General features: G+C 42.4%; 2 long non-coding RNA genes across 4 annotated transcripts; one reads left to right on the top strand and one right to left on the bottom strand.

The window, feature by feature from the left end:
• The first annotated feature begins 1,275 nt into the window (after positions 1 to 1,275).
• LOC147379993 (uncharacterized) lies at positions 1,276 to 20,397 on the top strand. Of its 3 annotated transcripts, none has more exons than XR_015165634.1 (3): positions 1,276 to 1,501; positions 2,679 to 2,726; positions 6,800 to 6,998. It is a non-coding gene; the product is annotated as an uncharacterized LOC147379993 (long non-coding RNA). The 3 variants fall into 3 exon arrangements; XR_015165629.1 differs by lacking the exon at positions 6,800 to 6,998 and adding an exon at positions 20,302 to 20,397 and having other exon boundaries at positions 1,333 to 1,501; XR_015165635.1 differs by lacking the exon at positions 6,800 to 6,998 and adding an exon at positions 14,786 to 14,918 and having other exon boundaries at positions 1,333 to 1,501.
• LOC147379994 (uncharacterized) lies at positions 12,455 to 17,835 on the bottom strand. Its single transcript, XR_015165636.1, has 3 exons — positions 17,703 to 17,835; positions 16,818 to 16,908; positions 12,455 to 12,745 (listed from the first exon to the last, which is right to left on the bottom strand). It is a non-coding gene; the product is annotated as an uncharacterized LOC147379994 (long non-coding RNA).
• Positions 20,398 to 21,912: the final 1,515 nt, after the last annotated feature.

Genomic DNA, 21,912 nt, shown 5'->3' with positions numbered 1-21,912 from the left:
CTTTACCATCTGAGCCACTAGGGAAGCCCCAAGGCCCATAACAGATCCATGAAAATCAAGAGGATCTCCTTGTGGAGCTCCACGTTTTTACCTACCTCTATAGCAGGGATCCCCAACTTCCGGGATCTAACACTTGATGATCTGAGGTGGAGCTGATGTAATAATAATGGAAATAAAAGTTAGTCAGGGCTTTCCTGATGCTCACATGGTAAAGAATCTGTCTGCAGTGCAGGAGATCCAGGTTTGATCCCTGCGTCGGGAAGATCCGCTGGAGAAGGGAATGGCTACCTACTCTAGTACTCTTGCCTGGAGAATTCCATGGACAGAGCACAATAAATAGAATGTACTTGAATCATCCCAAAACCATCCCCCTCCGCCTGATCTGTGGAAAAGTTGTCTTCCACGAAACTGGTCCCTGGGGTCAAAAGTTTGGGGACCACTGCATAGCATATAATTTCCTCCAGAAATTACAGCAGGGTATAAGTGAGAATGTTAGGAGTTCCTTCTGTCCCCTGAGGAGAGTTTATATCCCTGTCCAAATACACCAAGTTGCTTTGAAATTGAACAGTGGACTCAGCTCAATCACTATTTCCCACGGATTAGCCTCACAAAGAGGAAATTCAAATTTGAGCTTCCAGAAAATGAAAGACTTGAATTTCATGGGTGCTGAAGTTTGGGCAGATTCATCAAAATTGCCTGTTCTTAACCTGTGAGTGTCAGGTGTCAGCTGTGATGAGTCCTTGGTGTGGTTTTTTGAACTCCAGTATGCCAGGCATTGTACTGCGAGCTTGACAGCCACTGTGGAGTTAGCCAAGATCGTGGCCCTGCCGTGATCTTGTGTTGTGCAGGGCCGCCAAGGGCCAACTCCATCTGTGCAGAGGACCTGGACTCCACTCTTGCCCATTTGGGGCTCCTGCCAGGAATCCTTGACATTGGAGATGCATCTGATTGATTCTGGGATTGGGAAAAGGGATTGAAGCAGAATCCCTTCAGCAGTGGGAAGAACAAAAGTCATGGGAACTGGGTTGTGGAAACAGCAGGAGGAGGCGAGGACTTTTGTTTGAAGGGAAAGAACTGGAGAGTCCTGTCAGAGGTGAGGCTGAGAGCGCTCTGACAAGCAAAGGACACGTGCTGTTTATAATCTTAAGTAGGCTTGATTACACCTTGAAAGCTTTGTGGCCTCTCTTCCAGGCACCTGGGTCCAATTATCCAGGGCCCCATCTACCTAGAAGAAAAAACTGCATTTGACTCTCCCAGACTGACTGCACTCTCACCAGACTCTCATCCTCTTTCTCACATGAACTTAAAGGAATGCAAGTGGTAGAGGGGACCATGGCTGTTGAAATACACCCTCTAGGATTTCATCACTGTTTCATGTGTTAAAACAGCCTTAAGTTTGATCATCAGCAACTTACTCCTCTGCACAGGTTGTCCTGGTAAAAGAATGAGACGCTTATTTTTTTCCCAACTTCACTGAGATGCAACTGACATATAGCAATGGGTAAGTTTAAGGTGTACAATGTAACAGTTTGATATTTATATATATTGTGACATGATTACCACAATAAGGTTAGGTAACACATTTATCAACACACATAGTTATACTTTTTGTGTGTGGCAAGAACTTTTAAGATCTGCTTTCTTAGCAACTTTCAAATACACAATATAGTATAGTTAACCACAGTTACCATGCTGCTGTATACATTAGATCCCCAGAACTTATTCACTTTATAACCGCAAGTTTGTACCCTTTGACCATCATACTGCTCCCCCCGCCATGCACCACAACCACCAAACTACTGTTTGTCTGAGTTTAGTTTTTTAAGATTTGTACATATAAATGAGATCACACAGTATATGTATTTTTCTGACTTATTTTAGCATAATGCCTCAAGGTTCATCTATGTTGTCTCAAATGGCAGGACTTCCTTCTTTTTTATGGCTGAAATATATATATAGTTCACGCTTTATTCATTTTCTATAATTGGATGCTTGGGTTATTTCCATGTCTTGGCTATTATAAATAATGCTGCTGTGAACATTGGGGTGCAGATATATCTTTAAGATAATATCAGTAATTTCATTTCCTTTGGGTATATACTCAGAATTGGATTTTCTGCATCATATGGTAGCCCCAGTTTTAATTTTTTGAGGAACCTCCATACTGTTTTCCGTAATGGCCATGCCAATTTACATTCCCACCAACAGTGCACAGATGTTCCCTTTTCTCCAGCATTTGTTAACTCTTTTTGATAACAGCCATTCTAGCAGGTATAGCTCATCATGGTTTTGATTTGTATTTTCCTGGTATTAGTGATGTTGAGTACATTTTCATGTACCTGTTGGCCATTTGTATATCATTTTTGGAAAAATGTTCAGGTCTTTTGCCCATTTTTAAATCAGGTTATTATTATTATTGTTGTTGCTATTGTGTTGCATGCATTCCTTATGTATTTTGGATATTAACCCCTCATCAGACATATAATTCGCAAATATTTTCCCCCATTCTATAGATTGCCTTTTCATTCTATTGATAGTTTTATTTCCTGTGCAGAAGCATTTTAGGTTGATGTAGTTCCACATGTTTATTTTTGCTTTTGTTGTTTGTGCTTTTGGTGTCATATCCAAAAAAAAAAAAAAAAAATCATTGCTAAGCTTTTCCCTATGCTCTCTTCTAGGAGTTCATGGTTTCCAGTCTTACTTTTAAGTCCCTAAGCCATTTCCAGGTAATTTTTGTGAGTGATGTAAAATAAGGGTCCATGCTTTTTTGATGTTTTTATGTATTGACAATTTAAAGGATGTATCAGGTGATTTAAAATTTTAGGGAATGGCAAAGTGGGTTGGGCAGTATTCAGTGCATATTCAATACAATCAGATCGCAGGAATGAGTGCTCTGAAAGAAAATAGAAAAAAATGTGGTCTTAGATATCTGGAAGTAACCTTCCAAATGGGTAGGCAGAATTCACCCATGTGGAATAGATAATTACATACTTAATGTGAAAGTGAAGTCACTCAGTCATGTCCAACTCTTTGGGACACCATGGACTGTAGCCTACCAGAATCCTCAGTCCATGGGATTTTCCAGGCAAGAATAGTGGAGTAGGTTGCCATTTCCTTCTCCAGGGAATCTTCCCGACCCAGGGATTGAACCCAGGTCTCCTGCATTGTAGGCAGACGCTTTACATCTGAGCCACCAGGGAAGCCCAATACATACTTAAACATGAAGACTAATGGGTGAGGGGAGATAGATCTCCTTTAACAGAGTAGTTAGGGAAAGCTCTAAAATGATACATTTAAGCAAAGACCTGAAGACTGAAAGAGCCTAAAGAGCCACCATCTTCCCTGGTGGCTCAGTAGTAAAGCATCTGCCTGCCAATCAATGCAGGAGACATGGGTTTGATCCCTGGGTAGGGAAAATCCCCTGGAGAAGGAGATGGCAACCCACTCCCAGTATTCTTGCCTGGCAAATCTCATGGACAGATGAGCTAGGCAGGCTACAGTCCATGGGGTCCTAAAAGGATTGGACACAACTTAGTAACTAAAATAACAACAAAGAATGAAAAAAGCTAGTCTTATAAAGACCAGGTAGAAAATTTTTCCAGGGAGAGGAACCAGAATATGCAAAGTCTCTGAGACCGAAAAAGTTTGTTCAAGGAAATGAAAGAAGACCATTGTGACTACAGCTAATTTTTAAAAAACACAATGAGATAATAGTACATATAAAATTTTGCATACTGTATTTTCATCTAAAATGCATTTCCTATGTATTACTTTTTTCAAAAATACCGTTTTAATGACTTGTAATAATCCATTCTATAATTGTAATATAATTTGCATCACTATACCTTTCAAAAAATAGTTTCCAACTTTTTGCTTCTACAAATGAGAGCACAACTTTATATACAAATACATAAATGTCTGGATTTATTTTTGTCAGGAAAATTACCAGGAGTGGGACAACTTTGGTGAATAAACATTTTTAAACCAAATTGCTCTCTCTACAAAGTTGGTCTATGTTACTCTTTTACAATTTTAAATTCCAGCAGTATATGAAGTCCATTCAAAAGGCAGTAGTAATTTGAGCAGGATTTTAAATGTAAGCTAATTAAATAGAAATTCTTAGTGTAGGACACAATTAACATTATTGAGAAATGTTAGTATAGAAGTTGCTTCATAATATATAAACCCAAATACATGAAAGAATCAACACAAGAGGAAAATTATGTCAAATCAATACATGGCTTTGGGGAAATTGTTTATTTGGAAAAAGATTAGATTATCTCCTTACTTCATACCACGTACATTCCTGATGGATTAAGGGGTAAATATTTTTTTAAAAAGTAAACTATAGAAGAACTCTAAGAATATATAGGAATATACCAATAGGGGAGGAGAAACAAGAAAGGAAAAGGTTGATGGATCTAACTGCATATGGATTCAAAACTCTTCTGCTTCAAAAGTCCTGCCAATATAAATCCATTCTCTGAGAATAAAATAGGTGCACTTAATAGGTTTCTTTGTAGTAATTGCTAATATGCAATGTGTGCTTGTCAGGCACTTGCTAAGTACTTAATCTGCTTTTTATTATTTACTTCCAGTGAGGTGGATACTATTATGTATAATACTCCTGACTCAGAGGTGCTGGAGTCACCAGTGATCAGTAGTAAACTGAGCTAAACAGGGATATTCTTGGTCAAGCACCCAACAGCTTGCCCAGGACACTCACTGACCAGAGACTCTTGTTCCTCTGCTCCTCACTCTCCCTTTGTATCAGCCTGGTCCACTTGGCAGTCGTCACCTGCCCATCAGGGGCAGCTGCTGCTGCTGCTAAGTCGCTTCAGTTGTGTCCATCAGGGGCAGCAGAAGAGCACATTGTGATCTCATTCATTTCGAGAGCAAAGACTGCTGTTTTATGAACACTGGTCACCTCTGACTTTCTCCTCTACCATCTAAGCCAACTCAGAAGTCACCATAGAAAAGAAAAATATTATTAGAACTTGTATCACTGATCCAGGGATCGTCTCCACTGAGCTGAGACAGAAAATTAATATGTTTATCAAGAAAGATTACGCCAGTCAGCAAAGAGTCTTTTTCAGGCTGTCGGGATAAACAGAGGGAGTCCCTGGCTGCCCTGAGGGCTGGTCCCTGGGCAGGGTGTCTGCACAGAGCTAGTAGTACATGCTTCATCCACCTCTGCACAAAACAGGCTTCAGACCTTATCCTGCCTCCAACCCTGCCCTAGACAGGCCTCCGCTCTCAGCCACAAGTATCTTCCTCTGTGTATTTTATTATAAGATATTCAAGAGTGATTAAGGAAATAGAAAGAAATGATTTCTCAGAAAATTTTTAAAAGGCTAAATAAGTATGATATAGCTAAACAATGACTAACGCGGTCCGCTTCAGCTCCTTGGGAACTCTATTGGGCCCAGGCATTGTTTAGGCTGGCTTATGGGGCAAGGATCAGGAGATGGCTCACCCCCATGTGCCCTTCAGCCATCAGTTACCTCTTCCCTATTTACCTATGGAAAGAGCACAGACCGAGACCTAGGTTCAAATCCTATGCTGCATGGTCTTTAGCAAAATCCTTAACCTAAGACAATCCTAAGCCTCAGTGTCATTATCTGTAAAACACGGAAATGGACCTAAACTAACACAGTGCCAGGAGTGGTCTGAGGATGGGGGCAACAAGTAGGGTTCTGAGGCTGACTCTTTCAACCAGCAGTGGGTCAAGAGGACACCATCGTCAGTGATATGTGTGGCACAGATGGTCACACAGTGGTGGTGAGGGTTTCACAAGAGATAAAAATGTCTCCATGGAGGGCAATGCTGGCAGGTCCAATGAGTCAAGACTTTGAAAAACCATGAGGGAATCAGTATCCACAGAGTGGAGTCTGATTACTGGTAAGTTGTATTGACTCCCTGCAGAGGGCTAATAAGAAACCAGGCCATTAGTAAACAGCTAAGACTGAATGTGTGAGCCCAAAGGCTTCTTTCATAGCTTACAAAGATGCAGCCAAGAGTAGAATGTGCAAAAGATAGGTCTCATAGATAAAGCTGCAGAGCTACAGAGATATTTCAGTGCTCAGCAAAGCAGGACTGCTATGTTAAAATCAGGGGCCTCGTTGGAAAATACTAGGACCCTGAATCAGTGTGGAATCAAGAGGACAGGAGCCCCTGATTCTGAAAGCATCACTTCCTAAAACTTCCAGAATTTGCAAAATTGGCTCGCTCCTGGTTAGTCAGAGGTAACATTTCTCCTGGGCTGGAAGGTGCTGCAGAAGTCCCTCTCTCAGATGATAAGCTAATAACTAGGGTTAAATCTCCACACCCACTCTAGCATTTATTGTTTGTAGACTTTTTAATGATGGCTATTCTGATGGTGTGAATTGATACCTCATTGTAGTTTTAACTTGCATTTCTCTGATAATTAGCAATGTTGAGCACCTTTTCATGTGCCTGTTGACCATCTCACCTGTTCTCTCAGTTCCCTCTCCCACTATCCAGTTTTGACTCTCACTTCATCTCACCATATTATTACAATTACCTGATTAATCCTCTAGTACTCTAGCTTGTATCTCTACCTTCTTCCAAAAGCCATAACTCAAAGCATGTCAATTTCCTGTTCAAAACCCTTAATGCTCTGTAATGACTATTAAAAAAAACCCCTAACTTTGCCTGTCAATAATCTGTCCTTTGAGCAATTTTATCTCTGTCATTTATCAGATCTCTTCTTCCTCTGAGAATGTCCCTGCTTCCTAGCTCAAAGTCTTATCCTTTTTTTCCTTTATTCACACCACAGCTAATGTGCTACCTCCTTCTGGAAGACTTAATTGATTTGTTTACTCCCGCTTCCTGCCTCTCCCCGACTCCCCCAGTCCTCCAATTCTGAGATCACCCAGCCCACTAGGCTGAGCTTCCAAGGACAGAGGCCTGTTTCTCCATGTCTCCATGACCAAGCAGAATGGCTGGCACATAATAAAAATTCAGAGACTATTTGTTTAAACAAAACAACTAAATTTGCTTTTCTGTGTTTCAAAGAAGTAGCCCTTTCTAAGGTTGCCATGCAGACCTCTGCCACTGCGTGTAGAGCTTGGCATGTGATAGTATTTGAATATTATTTGGTGAATGATTGGATGTTTTGTTGTTGTTGTTCAGTGGCTAAATCGTGTCTCACTCTTTGCGACCCTATGGACTACGGCACACCAGGCTTCTCTGTCCCCCACTATTTCTTGGAGTTTGCTCAAATTCATGTCCATTGAGTCAGTGATAATATCTAACCATCTCATGCTCTGCCAGCCCTTTCTCTTTGTGTTTTCAATCTTTCCCAGCATCAGGGTCTCTTCCAACGAGTCGGCTCTTTGTATCTGGTGGCTTAAGTATCAGGAGATGTCATTTTTGCCTTTTCATACTGTCCATGGGGTTCTCTAGGCAAGATTACTGGAGCAGTTTGCCATTTGCTCCTCCAGTAGACTGAGTTTTATCAAAACTGTTCTCTATGACCCATCCATCCCATCTAGGTGGCCCTGCATGGCATGGCTCATAGCTTCGTTGAGTTATGCAAGTCCCTTCTCCAGGAGAAGGCTATGAACCATGAAACTACCTTGCTTTTCCCTAGTGAAACTTTAAAGCCCTGCAACTTATCACCTTAGTACCAACCAGGTAAATCTATTTTTTTCCTAAAGTAATAATGGGAAAGGACTAAAATTCAGGCTCTCCAGAAGTGGTGAGCATTTGAACCGAGTTTTATAGAAACCCAGTTTTTATTGCCTCAGAAGACCCCAACAGTCAACCATTAGCCTGGCTAGGCCCCTGCCTATCTGGATATTGGAGCTGGAGGGGTCAGAAATCAAGGGGAGGAAGGGAGAACCAGAGACAGACAGTACCAGTGGGACAGTGTTTAAATAACCAGGCTGCAGCCCTGTGAAAGGAAGGTGCTCAGTGTCCCAACAGACTAGTAGTGACGAATGTAGAAGCGTTTAGGATGGCAGTGGGTCTAGGGAATCAAGTAAGTCCAAGGGGACAAAACAAAATTGGAAACATAAATAAGTACTGGGAAGTATTTTGATCTTTCTATTTCTTCTACACAGAGTGTATCAATCATTATTTGTTTGGTTAATTAAGTCAATCTGGGTAAAAGTTTGTATTGTTTAGTAAACCAATTCAGTAGGTAATGAATCATGTTCTATTTCTTGTCCCACACACCCACACACTCTCTGAGCTGGGCAAATCCTTTCTAATTGAGTGTACTTGGAGGGGAAGTAGAAGCAGAATGCACTAGTGTGTTTATACGTTCATACATACATACGTGTGCATTTGTACACATACCCTGGAAGTTGGATCAGACCCTTTATAGGGACCTTTTTTCCTACCACTCATCTTGCTCTTTATAAGCCAGCAGTAGGTTATGCAGGCTTCTCTTCTAAGATGCCTTACAGCATTCCTTCAACAACCCAGGACTTAAATCAAAGGTTGTGGCCACTCACAGTTTTAACCTAGGGGGCTTTTCAGGTGAAGAGTCAGAGAATTGGGACTGTGGGGGAAAATCTCTTGTGTGGGGTGACAGGAGGGGAAGGAGACTTTCTAGTTTCTCTACTTTTCTCCCTTGGCTTTTCTAGGTATGATCCTGCTGTGGGGCCCCGGGGCCTGGAGCCAGGAAAGGGGTTAGCAAATGTTTCCCCTCAGTGTTTCTGAGGGATTCCTGACAGAGCCCATCAGAGCTGCCTTTTATCACCGCTGCACGCTTTAGTGCATCTGTCATGGCTCTCAGACATCGTGTTCTCTGCTGGATTAATCCTGCCTGCATTCAGACTCAGGATGTGGGCCACAGGGAGGGAGGGGACAGCGGGGAGGGAGGGGGGAAGGGGGTGGGAAAAGGAGGGGTATAAGGTGAGAGAAGAAAAAGAAACTTAGAAGTACCAAGTAAAAAACCTAGGAAGAAAAAGAAACTAATTTGCAAAATTAAGGGGAAAAGACAGTTTGGACAAATTAAAGCTAAAAATCTGAAAAGAGAACAAGGGACGAAAAATACAGAGGAAGAGGAGTAGGCCCAAAGTCTCAGAATGTGAGGGAAATTCAGTATTGGAGCAGAGACTCCAGCTCTAGGCTAGTTCTGTCAGAGGTGGTTTATTTTTTTTAGAAAATTATAAAGCAGATGGATTGTTCACCGATTCACTCTCTCACTCGGAGCACATTAGGAAAGGGCCGTTGACGTGTGGGCCCCGTGCCAGCATATGCTCAGAGAAGTTCTCATGGACTCAGTTCTGCCGTGTCTTACTCAAAAACCTACAGAAGGAGATTCAATACCCCAGAGCCTCAGTTTTACCCTCTGTTAAAACCTGTACCCAAATCAAACCTGCTAGTAGAGCACTTTGTCATTCCCTCAGTGAAAGATACTTTTAAAAGAAAAGGACTGCTGGCTTGGCATGTGATGAATTCTGGGTACAAAGGTGCCTGCTCATCTTACTGCCCATAGAGCCACCCGCCACCCCGGCCCCGGCTGGCTGACACCCCATCTTTTCCAGTGCCCTGGTTCTGAGAGTCTCTCTCAACTGAGAGACTAGAGGCACAGACACAGGAGATCTCTGTCACTCTGGTTGAGCGTCTTGAGGACAGAGACTAAATTAAATCCATTTCTATTCTCTCTCTGCACTGGGGACATGAAGCTTAGTAAGTGTTCAGTTTTGTTTGAGAGGGAATGAGGAAAGGCAGCAGAGAATCCAGGAATCTGTACTGAGCCTCGAAGCCTCAATGTATGGACTGCATTTGGCTTACAGAAGGAACTCAAGAAAGGGCGCTTCCCTTAGTAAGTTTGTGGAGAGGAAAAGAAGAATGAGGCAGAGGAACTGAGAAATAATATGCATGCCGACTTCAAGGAACAGAGAGCTTGCTGAGTGTGGCCAGATGGGCAGCCCCCAAACTTTTGTGTTTCTGAGAATGGCTAGAGGAGCTACTTTTGATGTGCAAAATTCTGATGTCTCTACACTCAGAAACGTGGATTCAGTAGCCCTGAGGGCCAGCAGTGATACCTGCATTTTGTGCAAACACAGCTGGTTTATTTTCTTACAGGTAGCCTTGCAAACCACACTTGGAGAAGTGCAGGCCCTGGGATGTGTGGGAGGTAGGGGCAGTGGGTGTGGCCTGAGTGTGTGGAGAGATGTGTCCGGGTTGGTTGAGAAGAGTTTGGACTCTGTCCAGGAGGGGAGCCATCCAAGGCTTCTAAGCAGGGCAGTGACAGGGCCAGATCCGTGATGGAAATCAACTGTTCTCACTAACACTCAGGCCATTTTCTCTTTGCTTCTGCTCCATTAGATATCATTGCTTCAAGGACCCTGAACAAATAACGTTCCATTAAAGCCTCCAGGTTTTGTAGGACCCAGAGTTCCAGTTACCAGTGGAATGTGAAGTTCACAGGCCACGTTCAGGCTTGCAAGGAGAGGATTAATTAGGTAAAAAGGCAGTTGCACACATAAGTGGGTGCCCACACCCCAGTCTGGCCTGGTGTTTTGGTGCACTCATTCAGACATACAATGCTCTTTTCAGTTCTAAGCGCCACCTCTTGAAACAAGTTAAAAAGCGAGTTCCAAGTGAGATGCCCAAGTGCTGTGTTTTACGCAGGCTAATGATCAACAGCCTTCTGTTTTTATGGTCCTGGCGACCAGGCTGGGCTCTCACTGCTAAGGATGCCATAGAAAAGAATTCGGCGTCTCACATCTGACTACATGGCTGAGTGTAGAAAATTATGTTTTAGGTTTAAAAACAAAAGGGATGGCTTTACTGAAATTATTGGCTTCTATTTGTGCCTATGGGGTTTTATTTAACATTTTTTAAATGCCATATGTTTTTCTGTGTTAGAACAGTGAAATTAAAATTGACATCTGTTAAGCGTTTTCAGTTGATAAAGAATCTGCCTGCAATGAGGAGACCCACGTTCAATCCCTGAGTTGGGAAGATCCCTCGGAGAAAGAAATGGCAACCCACTCCAGTGTTCTTGCCTGAAAAATCCCACAGACAGAGAAGTCTGGAGGGCTACAGTTCATGGGGTCACAAGAGTCAGACATGACTTAGGAACTAAACCACATTATTCTTTGAACAGTATTTTCACATATAATATCTCTATTGATTCTTAATCTTGTGAGATAGGTATTATCATTGTCCTCATTTTACAGATAAGAAAATGAAACATAAGGCTTGGTGATTTGTTTAAACCCATACAATTGGAAATTGTGGCAACAGAAGCCAATCTCAGGTCTTCTGATCCCAAGATCCATGACTTCACAGTTGCTGCAGGAACCCCAGCGAATAGTGAGAATGCAGACATGTCAGTTACCCCCTCACACCTTGACACTGCTGTAGCTCAGCTTCAGAGCCAGCTGCCTCAATATTTTGTTCGTTTCAAATATTTTTGAGAGAGAAAGAAGTGTGTCATGGAAACCATGTCTAAGTTGATGGTTAACTAAACTGGAAATAAGGTTGCCTATGAAAATGAACTAGGGCTTTCCTGGTGGCTCAGATGGTAGAGGATGTGCCTGCAAAGTAGAAGACCCAGGTTCAATCCATGGGTCTGGAGGATCCCCTGGAGAAGGGAATGGCGACCCACTCCAGTATTCTTGCCTGGAAAATCCCATGGACAGAGGAGCCTGGCAGGTTCCCTAGGGTCGCAAGGAGTCAGACACGACTGGACAACCAACACTTTCACTTCATGAGAATGAAACTATAAAGTTAACTCTAGTAGACAAGAGATATCCCAGGTCAGCTTATGGGGAGAATGCCTCCCAAATCTGTTAAGATGTCATGACACATCTAAGAAATTATATGACAGGCAGAAAAGGGAGTTGGTCATCCTCCCAGAGACAAATGTGGCAAGACCCACTTGAGCTCAGCTTAGGGGAAGATGTGGCCCCATGACGACCCATGCAGTCCTAGTGGCATGGACAGCTTCACTGTGATAATAGATGTCCTTTAACATTTGGACCAAAAGCCTTAGTCCCCTTGTGTTCTTTCCATGCTGTCTTAAGTAACCCTAAGATTTGACTTCCCTACTTAATATGTCTGAGCGGTCTGTGAGATACAAGTCCCCAGGCTCTCCAGGTGAGCCCCAATCTGGCCCCTGGCTAAGCACTCACGTACTCTTTTGAAACATCTAGAGCAAGTCCTGGAGGTGCTGTCTGTAGCTCCAGAGTAGGCCTGAACATTTGTGAAGGCCAGGACTAGCCCATGGCCACTTGAATGGTCCTCCAGTTTTTAAATGAGTGACTTAAAATGAGAAACTGTGATTTTTCCATTATCATGTAAAAGAAGAAAATCCCCACCTCCCCGCTCTATTGAGCCATTCTGAACTTACTTCCATTCCTACAGTGCATTTACTGCCAGAGAACTTCAGACATGCTGTACCTACTTTTCTCTTTCATCCACCTCTTCCTTTTTACCTGCATGGACCCCCTTCATTTTTTCAACTTTTTATTCAAGTAACTTTATAAAAGTTGCAAAAACAGTACAGTGAGTTCCTTTATGTCCTCCACTCGATTTCTCTATTGCTATCATCCTTAGCAACCAAGTTCAGTAATCAAAACTAAGAAACATCATTACAGTACTATTAACTAAACCATGGACTGTTTTCGATTTCATCAGTGTTTCTTCTAATGTCCTTTTTCTGCTCTGGAGTCAGTGCAGGATCCCACATTGAATGCAGTTTTTACGTATCCTTGGTCTTCTTAATCTGCAGCAATTTCTTAGTCTTTTCTTGACCCTGATGATTTTGAGGAGAACTGGTCAGTTATTTTATCAACTGTCCCTCAACTTTTATTTGTCTGATGTTTTCCATCTGGGGACAAGAATGCCACAGATGTGATATGTCCTCCTCAGTATACCATGCTGGGGTGGCATTAATCACTTGGTGGTATCTCCTGGGTTTCTTCACAGTAAAGGCAGGTTTTAATCATTGTGACTAATATTAGGACCGATAGTTTGAGACTATGCAAATACCTTGTTTTTCTTCAAATTTTGTCTGCTAATTTTACCATCCATCACTCAGTCTTGCCTGAAAAATTATTGCTGTGGTGTTCTAATAAATATTTTCTATTTCCCTAACTACTTCTACATTTATTATTTGGAATTCTTCTCTAAGGAAAAGCTCCCCCTTCTACCTCATTCATTCATTCAGCTATTTATTTATATCAACCTGGCTTCATGGATATTTATTTTGTTCTATGAGTTATAATCTAATACAATCCATATTTGTTTTGTGGATAAAATTATTCCAGCTTTGGTTGCATGTTGGCTACTTTGCCCTTTCAACTCTGCTGCTGCTGCTGCTAAGTCGCTTCAGTCGTGTCCGACTCTTAGCGACCCCATGGACTGTGGCCCACCAGGGTCCTCCGTCCATGGGATTTTCCAGGCAAGAGTACTGGAGTGGGGTGCCATTGTCCTTTTTTGAGTACTTCTTTGTTTCTCTAGCAGCATTAGATGCTCCTGCCTCAACTTATATTTATCTCACCCCAGCCCTGGAATCCGGAGAAGGCAGTGGCACCCCACTCCAGTACTCTTGCCTGGAAAATCCCATGGACGGAGGACCCTGGAAGGCTGCAGTCCATGGGGTCGCTAAGAGTCGGACCCGACTGAGCGACTTCACTTTCACTTTTCACTTTCATGCATTGGAGAAGGAAATGGCAACCCACTCCAGTGTTCTTGCCTGGAGAATCCCAGGGACGGGAGAGCCTGGTGGGCTTCCTTCTATGGGGTCGCACAGAGTTGGACACGACTGAAGTAACTTAGGAGCAGCAGCAGCAGCAGCCCTGGAATCAAACACTTTTTTTAAGAATCCCTAATTCCTCAGACTGGAGAATAGGATGTAAAAACCAGGACTTCTGTGGTGGGTATGTTCGCTGCTATTGGGATGTCACTGCTTCTAGGCCTCTCAGCAGATAGAGCTAGGAAATCTACATAAGAATACTAGGAGCATACTAGGTACTTAAATACACCTATACTTCTGCATTTCTCTCTAAACACACACACACACACACAGCCATGACACACTGATACCTCTGACTCTCATCTAAAACCACAGATTTCATTCTAGCCTTCCTTCTTTCCTTATTTGTAACTTATTACTCTGACAGTGAAAAGCCTGACTTTGATTATCTACAGTGTATTTAAGTATATGTTCAACCCTCATATATACACAAGTAGTAGATTTACTAACTAGAATACAGTATTTGTATACAGTTCTTTTTGCCATTAGCTTTATAGTAACCAGCCAAAATACTGATTTCCAAAGTACTTAATTCTTTTCTTCCCCAGCCCTATATTATGATTCTGTTATTCATTTGTAATATAGTTAGGTTCAGTTGTTACAGTTTATATTCCATTTGGGGTTCCTCCTTCATCCTGGTTCATTTTTTAAAATTTCTATATAGTAAATTTTCTTTTGAAGTATGAGTGTGTGTGTGTTAGTAACTCAGTCATGTCCAACTCTTTGCAACCCCACGGACTGTAGCCTGCCAGGCTTCTCTGTCCCTGGAATTCTCCAGGCAAGAATACTGGGGTGGGTTGCCATGCCCTTCTCCAGGGGGATCTTCCTGACCCAGGGATTGAACCTGGGTCTCTGGCATTACAGGCAGATTCTTTACCATTTGAGTTATGCAGTAGTTTGTTTTTCCTTTTTTATGAAGTATAATTCTGTGAGTTTTGACAACTGCATGTTATTCATTTTTAAGTTTTTTTTTATGTTCATAAAACAGAAATGTTTTCTGGCTGTATATATTTAGGCATTTCCATTTGTTTTTCAAAGTGTTTTATAACTTTATGAACCAGTCATTCCTGAGGGAGAAAAGTTTCAGCATCTCTGTGTTCCACATCAGAAGGCCCCAAGTTGAGGAACGAAACTGAGTCTGCATGCAGCCCCTGCTTCAGATTTGGTCAAATCATGATTTCCCATCACCTAAGGAATCCAGGTCTGCACAATCAGTTTGGCTCTGCTGTCGATCTATATTGGCTCTTAAGATATCAAACTGATGGAGGGAGGTCATGGGGGACCAGAGTTGAGACAGAAAGAAATATTACAGAATGGCAGTTGCAAGGCTTCCTTTTTCTTTTCCTTCCTTCCTTTTGCCCATTGCCTTCCATATTCCAGAAGTTGTTCAAAGATAATTAAGGCCCGGACCTGACTAGCAGAGTTTCACATCAGGTAAGGAAAATTAAAAATACACCATAATGTGAATGGCATCCCCTGTGTTGAGAAACATGACAGTTTGAAATAATTATTAAAGCAGTGCAGTAGACGTTATGATAAGAGTAAATAGCAAGTGATATTGGTCCTTGGTTAACAGGCACCGCTCACATGCCAGGAAGGCGAGATGGGCACAGAGGGCCAGGGGAGCTAATAACTGAGCTCAATTTTGCAGGACAGGTAGGAGTCTGGTGCAGATGACAGAAAAGATGTTCCAAGCCAGGGCACCACATACCCAAAGACCTAGAGAAAGGAATGATCTGGAGTGTTCTAAAGAAGTTCTGTATGGTGAGGGAGGGAATAGGGTCAGGAGTGGGAAATGGTAGGAGAGCATATTTAAGAGATACTTGCTAGGGACTGTGTGAAAGGTGCTGTGTACTTTGCTAAGGAGTTTGATTTCATCCTAAAAGTGGTGAGGTCAGGAAGAGGAATGGATATGGCATGACTGAATTTGCTATTTCTAAAGATGTCTCTATCAGGAATGTGACAAATGGAGGCAGATGGGAAGTAGGGAGATTAATCAAGAGGTTGCTTCAATATGAGAAATGAGGCAAGTCTGGATTAGGGCACTTGCAGAAGGGACTGAATGCAGGTAATAAATTCTGGGGAGACTTTGGAGGTGGCTCTACAGAAGTTGGTGACTATTGAATGAAAAGAGTGAAGGGAAAAAAAGGCACCAAAGATGATCCCCAAGTTTTTCTAACAGTTAAATAGATCATGGGGTTACTCACCAAGGCAGTTTTAAGACTAATTTTTCTTTTTTTGTTATTGGTTTGCATCAGACAGATATAAAAAAAAGAGCGAGAGAAAGAAGCAGATTTTTTCTTTGCTAACATTACTCATTTTACTGAGAAGAATCAAATATAAGAAAGTTTCACTGCTCCATGCCATTATTCTTAGACCCCGTTGTAGATTAAAGGAGATGATTCCAGTCTCAAGGGAGAGTAGAAAGTTACAGTTTCAGGAAGGTTTGAGTTTGGTGTGTTCAGGCAGCTTCATGGGAATGTGGCCAGTGTGGTTACAGAGTCTGGTACTCAGAAGGGCCTCCTGCTTGGTTTTAATCTCTGTGGCCATCATCTTGAAAGTCTGTCTTTGACTTAGTATTTTGTAAATGAAGTTAGACTGGACAGTGGAACATACACAGGAGGCTTGGCGTCTTAGCTCACATGGGTCCTGCCTCCCTCTGCCTTCCTGGGATAGGTTCTCAGCTGTTCAGTCCTTTGAACCCTAGTACCCTAGCTTCCGCCAGACTTCCCCACCACATAAGTGCTCCTCAGTTGCCCTCTGCCCCTGGTGGGGGCCAGAGCACAAGTATGGGGAGGGTGGGAGTACAGCATGTACCCACTGCATTTCAGAGAAGGGCAAGGCAGTGGCTGTCCCCACCCTGGGTTGGTAGATCTATAGCACTCTCAACAGACAACTGGATTCGGGCCTCTAATCCATCCCCTAGTGTATCTTGTATAGAGGTTGTGACTCCTTGGGGGTTCACCTTTCTGCTCTGGGTATGGGAAAGGGAAATTGACACCCTGATTCTTGACTGGGACCCTCCCTGCATTTTTATTTTCCACTGAATTCTGCAAATAATACAGCCTACCTGTGGGTGTGTTGACCAATGGCAGAAAATGTGGATGGTGGGATTGTTCCAACTCATTAAGCATCCTCCAGAAACTGGGTTCTTGCTTGACCTGTCAGAGGAGGAACACAACATTCAAAGAAGGGTTAAGTGAAAGTGAAAGTGAAGTAGCTCAGTCATGTCCAACTCTTTGCGACCCCATGGACTGTAGCCCACCAGGCTCCTCTGTCTGTGGGATTTTTCAGGCAAGAATACTGGAGTGGGTTACCATTTCCTTCTCCAGGGGATCTCCCCGACCCAGGGATTGAACCCAGGTCTCCCACATTGCAGGCAGATGCTTTAACCTCTGACCCACCAGGGAAGCCCAAAGAAGGGTTAAAGAGGGTGTAAACAGAGACTGAGTCAGGAATGAATCCTGTTGCTACAGACTTTCTGGAAAAGATGCAAGCCCTTTCTTTTTGGGACCAGCTGGGCAAGGTCCTGAGTCTTACTGACTGTGGCCAGACTTTTAGGGGCTGGGCTGCATACACGAAATAACCTACAAATCATTTTTAAAACAAACAGCTACTCACAAATGAGTGCAAGTAAAACGGGCAAAATCTGAAGAAAGTAAATGACTGATGTATCAGAATCAAATGTTAAGGTATTGTTAAAATATCTTTGATTCAAGATATTGTACTCCATTTAGGCTAGATAGTATGCTGTGCTGCTAAGTCACGTCAGTCGTGTCCGACTCTGTGCGACCCCATAGACGGCAGCCCACCAGGCTCCCCTGTCCCTGGGATTCTCCAGGCAAGAACACTGGAGTGGGTTGCCATTTCCTTCTCCAGTGCATGAAAGTGAAAAGTGAAAGTGAAGTTGCTCAGTCGTGTCCAACTCTTATCGACCCCATGGACTGCAGCCTACCTGGCTCCTCCGCCCATGGGATTTTCCAGGCAAGAGTACTGGAGTTGGGTGCCATTGTCTTCTCCTAGATAGTATGCTGTAGTTAGGGGGAAATCTCTCTGGTATTTCTTACAACACACGTGACTATCTCAAAAGAAAAAGAAAAAAAACATGCAACTAAGTCAGTCATGTGCTATCATTTCAAATGTACCATTAACATCTAAATGCAAAATACTATACAATAGCCATCCAATTTTATATTTAAGACAAATCAGTCTTTATGTGCTTTAGTTAAGAGCCTGGATTTTGGTTTTATAACTATGATTTCTCCTCAGGTGAAGTACCAGTTATTAGAATCCTTTCAACATTCTAGATTACATAGATCCATTAGGCTTCAACTTCTATGACGGAGATACTTAATTTTATTAATTCTTCATTCAAGTATTTCTATATTGGGCCTTCACTTTGTGCCAAGTATCAGGCTAAGCTCTGGGAGTACAAAGATGAAACAGGGATTGCCTTTGTGCTTGAAGATATTCCAGTCAAGCGGAGAAGTGCTCATGATAGATGCTGTAATAAAGGTAAGAAGAGGGATCCATGCAGGACAACTGGAATTGGAGAGGAGAGGTTCAGGCAAGTTTTCTAGAGGAAGTGATATTAGAAATCAGTCCTGAATATTCATTGGAAGGACTGATGCTGAAGCTGAAACTCCGATACTTTGGCCACCTGATGCAAAGAACTGACTCATTTGAAAAGACCCTGATGCTGGGAAAGATTGAAGGCAGGAAGAGAAGGGGACTACAGAGGATGAGATGGTTGGATGGCATCACCGACTCAATGGACATGAGTTTGAGTAAACTCCGGAGTTAGTGATGGACAGGGAGGCCTGGCGTGCTGCAGTCCATGGGGTCACAAAGAGTCAGACATGACTGAGCGACTGAACTGAACTGATGTTATGTTAGAGGGAAATCTTAAAGAGGAAGAGGGTGAGTATAGAAGAGAAGAACAGGTTTAAGGCAAAGAAGACAGAAATTGGGCAGGCTGGGAAGCATGAGAAAGTGTGGTACTCTGAGGAAGGGCAAAGAGATGCTGGAGCACACGATACAGGCAGATGGGCCACTGCGGAGCCAGGCTGGAAAGGTGGGCTGGACCAGAGCAGGGAGCACTTGTCCCCCTTGTACCAAGGGAGCTTGGAGATGCTAAAAAGCTTTAAATAAGGCAACGTGACTGATCCCATCTTCACCTCCCCTGGATAAATAAGAAAAAGATTTCTGTTTTTTTTTTTTTTAAAGAATGAGGAAATCAGTGGGTTGTGTAATTCATTTTCCTAGTCCTTTCTTATCACAGGCAAGATGCTTCTCAAATGGCCCACCAAGTCTCAAATGATTCCATTTTCCAGTTGAAGAATCCAACAAATAGAGGGCAAAGAAGATGAAACTGGGTTCTGAATCTGAGTTGGAGAGCACCACCAGCGCAATAGCTCTGTCTTCTTGTCAACTCCCCTTTCTTTGTCATGGCCTCTGCCCTGAGGGCTACTCCCCAAAACCCAAAGAAGCAGGGTAGGGTGGAGTTAAGGTGGGGCACAGCTGGGTGTTCTGTTGCTGTGACCAAAACTCCTAGTAACTCCCTAGTAACTCATGAAAGAGCAAGAAAATAATACACCGGGAGCAAAACAAGCCAGCACACTACCTGTCTCTAAGCTTGCTCTGGCAGCTTTGACATTTGATTCCGCTCTGCTTAGTCCCTGAAATACTGATTCCCTTCTTTGGAAGCATCTCATCACTAAATACCCCTTCCAGGATGTGTGAGAAACTCCTTCCCTCTTAAATGGCTGACTGAACAAATTTAACAGAGGCTGTTACCCACTGAGTTTGGTATCAAATCTCTGAGGTCTCGTTCTGTTTGAATTTTTGCTTTCATCTGGAGCCTGTTGCCCCCTGCCCTCTGCTGCCATCAGCCTCACAATATCAAACAGCTGGAGTCTGGGCAGCTCCAGGATCCAAATTTCTCAGCCTAACATGTGAAGGGGATGGGGAAGAAGGGACAGACAGAGTTGACTAAGAGAGGGGTTTCACGTGGGACTAACTGGGGACTGTGCTTCTATCAGAGGATCTTACATCTTGGAAAAATGTAGTCTCTTAAAACTCTGGGTCAATAGACAGATTCCATTTGTTTGAGATTTAAGGAGTGTGCAAAATCAAGCATGCAGCATGGATCATAGAAATGGCCCTGGATTACTCCATTTCTCTGCCCTAGCTTTACCTCTTGGAGAAGGCAATGGCAACCCACTCCAGTACTCTTGCCTGGAAAATCCCATGGACAGAGGAGCCTGGTGGGCTGCAGTCCATGGGGTCGCTAAGAGTTGGACACTACTGAAGCGACTTAGCAGCAGCAGCAGCAGAAGTTTTACCTCTGACTCAAAATTTTATCAATATAACCACCACTTATAGAGCACCCACCAAGGATTACATTAAACAAATATGTAAGACAATGGTCAAGTCATTAGAACTGACCAATCAGAAGACGTGCTAGCTGTAAACAACTAGTATTCTTGTACCAGATGACCCACAAAGAGTCATATACTAAGAGACTTCATATATGTTATTTTGAATTTTCACAGATGAAGAAAGCGGGATTTAGAGTATCCAGACTCAGCTGAAGACTGGATCCAAATCCAGACTGATCCCACAATCTTGCTTTTTTATGTCATCCTCCCCTTATAGTACCCTGGTCTGCAGGCAGCCTCAAGGACATCTGAAAAATGATTCCTTAAAGAACACATGGCCAGTAGGAACACCTGAGTTGGCAGTGCTGGATGAGACGAGTCAGTCCCAGCCAGCTCAACTTGAATAGGGAATAAATGGCATTGTACCAGGCTCACCTGTAATTCTGCCTCAACCATGCAATTTAGGGTTTAATTATATGCTGTCTTGAGTTGTTTACTAATTGTTGCAGAGGTCAATCTTTTACTTTTATTCATCATTCTTCATTCAGTCATCAAATATATTGGAGCAACTGGGCACATTCCTCCTCTGGCAGCCCCTGTGATAACCAGCATGGAGAGGTAGGCCAACTCAGATAACTGTTAATGGCCTACTAAAGAGCAAATGAGGGCTAATTTGCCTTTTTTTTTTTTCTTTTTGGCTGTGCCATGTGGCTTGTGGGATCTTAGTTCCTCTGCAGTGGAAGCACAGAGTCCTAACCACTGGACCCAGGGAATTCCCTAATTTTCCTATAATAGATTAATGAATTAAGTTTTACACATATTTTGAAAATGTTTTGAGAAATTGCCTGAATAAATAAAACTTCATATATTCAACAGCTAGAATTTGAAACTAGGAAGTAAGATGCACAAATATTTTATTTCTAGTACCTCTAATCAAGATAAAAGTCTTTATACAAACATTAGCTTTGGGAATAGGAATGTATACAAAAGCCAATTTTCTAATTACTGTCAGTATTGTGAATTATAATATCTAGCCTTTAATCTAGATATGTTAACTCATACATCAGAACTGGATTCTCTTAAGGTATTCAGTCCTTGGACTCTTCTATTAATTGCAGTTGGTAAGTCACCTTAGCTCTTTGAATGCATTTGGATGTCCTTAAAAAAAAAAACAAAAAAACAGTCATTTGGTAGCCCACAAAAGATTCCTTAACGACTTGACAAAATTCAATCATTTTCTTGATACACCTTTCTTACTCCACTAAGAAGTCTGTAATTAATTCATGAAACAGTTGCAGGGAAACCATATGTTGCACTTCAAAAATCCCAAGTTTTGGAATTAGTACTAGTACTCAGTTGGTAGGGATCTTAGGCAAGTTATTTGAGTTTCTTCCATATCTGTAAAATAGAGATAATCAAACCTGCAGGAAAGGGTTGCTGTGGGGATTCAGGATCATATGTACACACAGAATCCAGAACAGAGGCTGTGAGAGGTAAGTGCTCAGTAAATGTTAGCTTATTTCTTTGAGAGTTATTGGTAAGATTAAATAAGATCATAAATATAATTGAGCTCACATAGTAAGAAATTATTGTTTTACTCTTCCCACTTGAGCACTGTCTCCACTGTACTGAATATTTGGCAATTGTTTTCTTTATCTAGTCTGTACAGTCATCCAAACTGGATAATTCAATCAACTCTCCACTTGGAGCCTTGTATTTGATGATCTCATTGTTGTGGAAATCTGAGAGATGAAAATATATATTGGAGTCAAGAGAGGAGTGTTT

Source organism: Bos grunniens, chromosome 1 (genome assembly GCF_055505025.1).
Source record: "Bos grunniens cultivar Pamir isolate PY7600 chromosome 1, Bosgru_T2T1.0, whole genome shotgun sequence".
Lineage (NCBI taxonomy): Eukaryota > Metazoa > Chordata > Mammalia > Artiodactyla > Bovidae > Bos > Bos grunniens.
This window is presented reverse-complemented; position numbering and strand designations above follow the sequence as displayed.